Here is an 8,051-nt window from a genome sequence, read left to right on the forward strand (position 1 = left end):
GTCAGAGACTTCTCCAAAGTACTGAAGAGCAACAATGTCAATCTGGAGACTAAGGTGCACCTCATACAGGCCATGGTCTTTGCAATTACTTCCTATACATCCAGAAAGCTGGACAATAATACCTTTGAGCTTTGGTGCTGGAGAAGAGTATTGCATATACTGTGGACTGCTAGAAGAACAAGTAAGTTTGTCCTGGAGAGGGTGATGCCAGGCTACCTTGGAGGCAAGGATTCTGAAGCTTGGTCTGACATACTTTGGACACGTTGCAAGGCAGGATCAGTCCTTGGAGAGGGACATCATGCTTGGGAGGGTGGAGGGACAGCACAGGAGAGGAAGACCCTTGATGAAATGGATTGATTCAGTCACTGGGGTAATGGGGATAGGTGTGTCGGAGAAAATAAGATTGGCAAGAGATAGAACAGGGTTTAGGGCTGTTGTACTTAGGGTCTCTATGAGTCACAGGTGACTCACAATAACAACCACCACCACCATTGCTTGAAACTACTTACTGAGATTATTTATTCTCGACTTAGATAGAATTAAATAGTTCTTGTTGATTATATCTAGCCACCAATATTTAGAAACTGTTTTTTCTTTTTTGCTCTCACTTGAGAGCCAATCTTTTTTTTTCCTTTGAGATTTTCATGAAAGTTTATAGAAAACTTGGATTTACATTCATGCATTGTTGCACATTTTCCTCCCTGCCCCCCCCTGCCAGTTAACTTTTCATTTTGAAAAGAAAAAAATTCTTTCATTGTCGTACAATTTCCACTCCCCGCCTCCAATCCACTTTACTATGCAGCTCTTATTCTGGACTGCTGTCATGCAAGTAATGCCTAATCATATATTCCTTTTAAGCAGTTTTCTCACTCATCTGCTTCAGTGAAGTGTATATTATTTATCCCCTTTTTAGTTTTCCGCCAAACCCCATGTTAGCTCTGTTTTATAGTAGTGACATTACGCAGTATTTGTCCTTTTGTGACTGATATATTTCACTCAGCATAATGTTGTCCAGGGTCACCCATTTTGTATACTATTTCATGAGTTCCTTATTTTTCAGTGCTACATAGTATTCCATTGTGTGAATATACCACAGCTTCTCTATCCATTCTTTTGTTGATGGCCACTTGGGCTGTTTCCAACTCTTTGCTACTGTGAACAATACAGTAATAAACATAGGTGTGCATATATCTGCTTGGGTGGTAGGTTTCTTTAGGATATATTCCCACTAGTGGAATTACTGGGTCAAATGGTACTTGTATTCCCAGCTTTTTGAGAAAGCACCATACTACCTTCCAGAGTGGTTTTATCATTTTACACTCCCACCAACCGTGAATAAGGATTCCAGTTTCTTCACAACCTCGCCAGCATTTGTTTTGTTATTTGCTGCTCTGTTGAATTTTGCTCTTCTTACTGGGGTAAGAGGATATATTATAGTTGTTTTGATTTGCATCTCTCTTAGAGCTAGGGATTTTGAACATGTCTTCATGTGTTTGTTTGTCACCTGAATGTCTTCTTTGGTGAAGTGTCTGTTCATATTCTGTGCCCATTTTGTGACTGGATTGTTTACTGTTATCTTGTTGTGGTGCTCGAGTATTCTATAAGTTCTAGATAAAAGTCCTTTATCAGACACGTTATTACCAAGTATTCTTTCCCAGTTTATGGCTTTCCTTTTTACCCTGCTGGAGAAGTTTTTGATGTGCATAGAGATTTTATTCTTTGAAGGCCCCATTCATCTATTTTATCCTCTCCTGGTAGTAGGTTTTTCAGGATGCTTGGAAGATTGTTCATGTTGTAGATTGGGGCTTCTAGAGTTCTTCCAAGTTTTTCTCTGATGAAGTTTAGAGTTCTTGGTTTTAGCCGTAGGTCCTTGATCCACTTTAAGTTTGTTTTTGTGTATGGTGTGAGGTGTGGGTCTTGCTTGAGTTTTCTACAGATAGTTTCTCAGTTTTGCCAACAGCATGTGTTATAAAGGCTCTTGTTTCCCCACTTACCTGTTAAAAATCAGTTGACCACAGGTGGATTGGCTGATTTCTGAGCTCTCAATTGTATTCAATTGATCTATGTGCCTGTCGTTGTACCAGTACCATGCTGTCTTGACCACCATGACAGTGTAGGAGGATTTGAAATCAGGGAGTAAGATATCTCTTACCTTGTTTCTCTTATTCCGGGTCTCTTTTCATTTGAGATGAAATTTGAAGTTGCCTATTCCATCTTGTTGGTAGTTGGTATTTGTATTGGGATTGCATTGAATGTGTAGATTGCCTTTGGTAGAATTTTAATTTTCACAATATTGAGTCTTCCTATCCAATAGCAAGGTATATTTTCCTATTTCTCCAGGATAGCAAGGCAAATCTTGCACATCTCTTCTTGTTGACCAAGGGTTTGTCACTGTTATTATCCACCAGGGGGCACAAGTTTCCTCATAGTAACTGAAAATAGCCTTGGAGTTTGGGGGGAAAGGCTCTGACTTTGTTTTATGAAGGTTTTAGAATCTTAGAATTTTAGAACTTGGGCTCTACCGCCCTTCCTCGTTTTATAACAAGACCAAGGGAATCAAAAGTTATGTAGCAGTTCAGTGTCTGAAAGAGGAATAGAACCAGATTTCTGCTCTTCATTTGTCCTACTCTTTTCCACACACCCCCTTTTTCCTCCCCTCCCTTCCCTCAAATTTCTTCAACTCTCCAGAATGTAATGACAATAGGCACAAACATTGGGTCCAATGTTGCTATAAAGCACCTTCAGACTTCCCCAGGAAAGTTAATACTTAAGTCCAAATAGTCAATTTCATTTCTCTTAGTCATTTTATGGAATACTCGATATGATCTTTTAAAGAAACACAAGAATATTGGGGAAAAAAGAAGAAGAGCAATTTCCATTTGAATCAGTAGAAATCTGAAGGATTTTTCACTTCAAAAATGTATACTTCTTATCACGCATACTGATGGAGAAAGAGCTTCATTCCATTAGTGTACAGAACCAACAACTAATAAACGTATCACGCAGAATCTGGTCAGATTAATTCTAAGTGGACAGTCCTTCACGTATCCTTGGAGGCATATCTGTATGCTTACGCTACCACTAAAGAGCCCTTTGATAATCAAATATTTTTCATCAGCCTTAAGGGCTTGTCTTGTTAGGTGCCGTCGATTCATGCACAACTCATAACGACCCCATGAAGAACAGATCTGAACCCTGTCCTATCCTCTGCCGTCCTCACACTCGAGTGTGTCCTCTCTGACACACTCAAACCCATTGCAGCAACAGTCACTGTGTCAGTCCATTTGGTCGAGGGTCTCTTTTGCCATCTCTTCATCTTTGCAAGCATGATGTCCATCGCCAAGGAGTGGCTTCTCCATACAGCTGTGCATAGTTGGATGGGTTTATTTATGAGTTCTCCGTTGGTCTATGTATCTGTTATTGTGATAATATCATGCTGTTTTGATGGTTCTAGATACTTGAAATATATTTAGAATTAATTAACTATAACATAATTACAGTTTTGGATGCTTGCAAATTAGGAGGGTGATTAGAATTATCTCCATTTTTAATGGGAGGAACTAAAAGTAGATAGGTTTGTTGTTGTTCTGTACCATTGAGTCAGAACCGACCCGTCGCCGACCCTCCAGGGGGTTTTCAGAGGGAGTTATTTCATAGCAGGCGATTGTCCATCCTTCTAGAAGTTACAGGTTTAAGAACCTAATTTTATTATTCTGAAAAAGTAGTGATATTTACAAAGTTTGAATACAATGTTTTTCATATAAGATCCTTCCCATTTCCTTTACCCTCCATCTAATTGTGTGACTCTATGATTAACACCCCCCCCCCCCAGCACCCATCCTCACTCCCTCTTCTTCCCCCCACTCCCTTTGGGTCTTCAATAATGGTTTCTACAATAATGGTTTTATACAGTATTTCTAGGACCCTAATTTTACAATGGCAGAGCCACAATTTTAAATTGAGATCTGTCTGATTCTAAATGTTCTGATTCCATTTTTCTGTGCAGTCTATACTCAATGAACCAATGAATGAGTGGTCTTATTGAAAATGTTTGTAAATTATAATGGCAATTCTGTGAGCTGTATTTAAATGTAAAGAACTTACGGAAATCTTAGGTGGTCATTTAAACTTTGAGACACGATAGTCACTCACGTTCTGAAGTAGGCATTTTGTCTCCACCAGCATGGTAGCAAACATCCGGCTGCGTTGGATTCATTTATAAACTGTGGGGTGTGTTCTGATGATACTGAACCACCTTGCTTGTTCACACCCCCACGCATCGCATTGATTTGCCACTACACGCCTACCAGGGAGGAGACCTTCTTACTCACACCGGCACCTTCTTTGTAGATCACAACTTTGATAAATACATGTTCAAATAAAACAATCTTGGATGAGATTTTGTATTTAAAGATGTGCTCGATTGACACATAATCCTTACCCGGACGAACAAAGCATTCTCATCATTGTGGGAAAGGATGCCTGGGAAAATGACATCCAACCTTGCAGCCAGATTTGAAAGCAAGCTAGAAGGTGATCATATATAAAGTCAATATCTAAGATTTTTACATGAATTTACATCTAAACTAGGGTTGAATAGGGTAGTTAGTCTTTTATACCACAAAAGAGTGTAATTTGTGACTCTTAGGTAATATTCAGTCTATGCCAAGAAATGATCTGCTTGACTTTTCTCTATTCTTACACTGCTTCTCTGGTGTAGACCCTATTTATTTCATTTTTAAGATGAAGACACTGAGCAGAGAGAACAGTTAGCTAAGAGTCATAACAGCTCACAAGGAGTGAAGGCAGGATTTAAGCCAACGTCTGTCTAACTCTGAGGCTCACCTTCTAACTTATTTCCAAAGGGTTTCTGAAAAGTTCCCATCGGCACAAAGAGTGAGGAACTTTGACTGAGTAGAGAGAGCACCTGTGAGCATGCTAAACTCTACATGTTGACTCTTTCCTAGCCTGCCTGTTTCCCGCTCACCATTCCTTTTCTTCTTTTATTCTCTCTGTTGCTTCATTTGTATCATCAGATACATGAGCACTCGAGTTTAAATCATTGTTTTTCCCCACTTGCCTCTAAGGGAGCTCGGGTGGCTTGGTGGTAAGGAGCTGCACTGCGAACCCAGAGGCCCACGGTTTGAATCCATCAGCTGCTCTGCAGGTGAAAGATGGGCAATCCTCCTGTGTGATTCACAGTCTCTGAAAATTTGTTGGACAGTCAGCTATGAATTGGCTCTGACTTGATGGCACATAACAACAACTTTAATGTTTAATCTGTCATCAATCTCTGCAACTTCTTTGCAACAAATTTATCTCCAATTGTACTTACCTAGTCCTACGGTTTCACTTCAGAGCTCATTGGCTCTCATCTAGGATTTAAAATCATTCTGAATAATTTTTCCATTTTTGTTTGCTTGTTCATCATCATTATTGTTTCCGTTCCTTTTATTCTTATTTCAAAGTTCTCACAAAACTAAGTTCTGGTGATTTGTGGGAATTTATACCCCTATTTCTCATTCAAAGCTAAGGGGAGATGACAAAAAATCTCCTTCCCAGTCACTGTTAGGAAAGAGTTGGGATTTTGTGCTTTGTTTTGTTTTTTTCCCCCAGATAGAATCTCCCTCAGCTAAGTTTGCAAGCAACTACAGGAAATAACCACATGCTTCTTATAATAAGTCCTTATTTTTGTTACACAAGCAGGGCAGTCAAAGCAGTATTACTATGAGAAATGCAATTTCCTCATATGAGACAAAAGTGCGTAGAGAGGGGTGTTTGTCTTGGGGAACTGGCAGGAAACCTTCGCTTCCAGCCTGTGCTGGTTCTGCTTCTCCCTCTCTCAAGAACTAGAGTTCTACTACTCTTCTCCAGATTTGGAAATCCCTAATAAAAGGAAAGGATTCCTTAGCATTTGAATGAAGACTGAGGCTCTTCCATGCTGGTAAATCACCAGAAGGAGTACAGATCACTCTTCTTAGGATGACGTTTTGAGAAGAAAGAGAATTTGGATTCCAGATGTAGAGAGGGAGAGGCGGAATTCTGGAATTTGACTGTGAGAGTATTCTGCTCGTCCTACCTCGTGGTGTGTACAAGAGGTCCCCGCACGTGACATGTGTTTTGTAAGAACCTGGGAGTTCTTAGGAAGTGACTGTGTCCTCTTCCCAAGTCCTGGCATGCTCTTCGTCTTCATCTCAACACACAGTGTCCTTCCACAGGTGGTTGAACAGGATTTACTCTCTCTTTTTCTTTCTTTCTTTTTTTTAAAATGCTATGCCTAGAGAAGAGTTTGTAAAAACCCCACATAGACAATTTAAAGCATAGGTAAAAGTATATATCTGTGTAGTGTATGTTGCTGTCATTGTTAGTTGCCATGGCAAAAATGTACTCCTCCCACAACTGTTTCGAAAATAAGCCCATCCATTTTTTTCTTCCTTTTAAGAAATAGTTGTTTATTGTGATTTTAATGAAAGTTTACAGAAAACTTGGATTTCCATTCATCATTGTTGCACATTTTCCTCCCTCCCCCTGCCTCCCCCGTTGGCTTTACTCTTAAAACAAATATTCAGTCCATCAGATTTTTTAACACTTTTTCTGTAAAAGGGATAAAGGCCCGTGCTCCCTCCACTTGAATGTGGACTTTGAGACTGATTGACTAGTGAACTGTAGTGGAAGTAGCATTTTGCCAATTTTCAGCTTTGGGTTTTTTAAAAAAGCTAGAAATTTCTCTCTGCTTAGGAATGTGGTTCTGGGGCCGCTTCATCTTGGATATCGTGTGTACAAGCCCAAGGAAAAAGGGATGTCACTTGTGAGAGTTTGGGACAAAAGGCCCTGTTGACATCTCAGCTAGAGGTCAACTTGAACTTTCAGAGTTTCAGGTGAAGAAGTCTCCAGGGGTTGATAGTTGTTGTTGTTGTTATTTGCCATTGAGTGGCTTGCGACTCATAGTGACCCAATGGACAACAGCCCTAAACCCTGCTCTATCCTGTGCCAATCGCACTGCCTCTGACACTCCCATCCCTATTACCCCAGTCACTGAATCAATCCACCTCATAGAGGTTCTTCCCCTCCTGTGCCGTCCCTCCACCCTCCCAAGCATGATGTCCCTCTCCAAGGACCTGTCCCTCCATGCAACATGTCCAAAGTATGTCAGACGAAGCCCCAGAATCCTTCCCTCCAAGAAGTAGCCAGGTTTAACCCTCTCCAATAGATCCAATCGTAATATAATCCTTAATTTCAAGGTTTTTCCACTGAGGTCCCAAACATCATGGAGCAGAGCTGAGTGGTCTCTGATTTTCACTGCATGGATTCCCAACTCACATCATCTGTGAGCACAATTAAATGGTCACTAGTACCTCAAGTTTGGGGCAGTTTGTTGTATAGAAATATCAACTGGGACACTGAAATCACCAATGTTGTTGTTAGATGCCACTGAAGTGAATACAGGTCATAGGGACTTTGAACAACAGATCTGAGCTTTGTCCTTTCCTATGCTGTCCTCATAATCTCTGACATACTTGTGCTCATTGCTGCAGTCACTGTGCCAATCCATCTCATTGAGGGTTTTCTTCTTTTTAGCTGATGTTCCACCTTACCAAGGATGATGTCCCTTTCCGAGGAATATCCCCATCCTTACAATATGTCCAAAATATGTGCAATGAATCTTCATCAAAAGGCACTCTCTGATTGTACCTTCCCCAAGACATATCACTAGAAGGATAAGAAAAATATTTTCAAGTTCACGGGAAAACCAAATTATTTCACTCTCAGTTCCCAGAGCCTTGTGTTTCTAAGAAAAGTTTTGAGACACGTATCCTGTTCAACTTCCCAGTATTGCCTTTAACACTTAAAAATAGGTTGGAGAGAAAACACTGAATGAAAGTTCTTGATCACACTGAGTTAGGATCATTACATAGGAGAACATTTGGTCTATTCTATTTATTATATCATTGATGCCCAGGGAATTTATGATTAAACTGACTGACTAGGCAAGTCCGTCCTTTCCTTCCTTCCTTCCTTCCTTCCTTCCTTCCTTCCTTCCTTCCTTCCTT

The sequence above is a fragment of the Elephantulus edwardii genome, unplaced genomic scaffold (assembly GCF_000299155.1).
Source record: "Elephantulus edwardii isolate Elephantulus edwardi_28Jun2011 unplaced genomic scaffold, EleEdw1.0 scaffold00106, whole genome shotgun sequence".
Classification (NCBI taxonomy): Eukaryota; Metazoa; Chordata; class Mammalia; order Macroscelidea; family Macroscelididae; genus Elephantulus; species Elephantulus edwardii.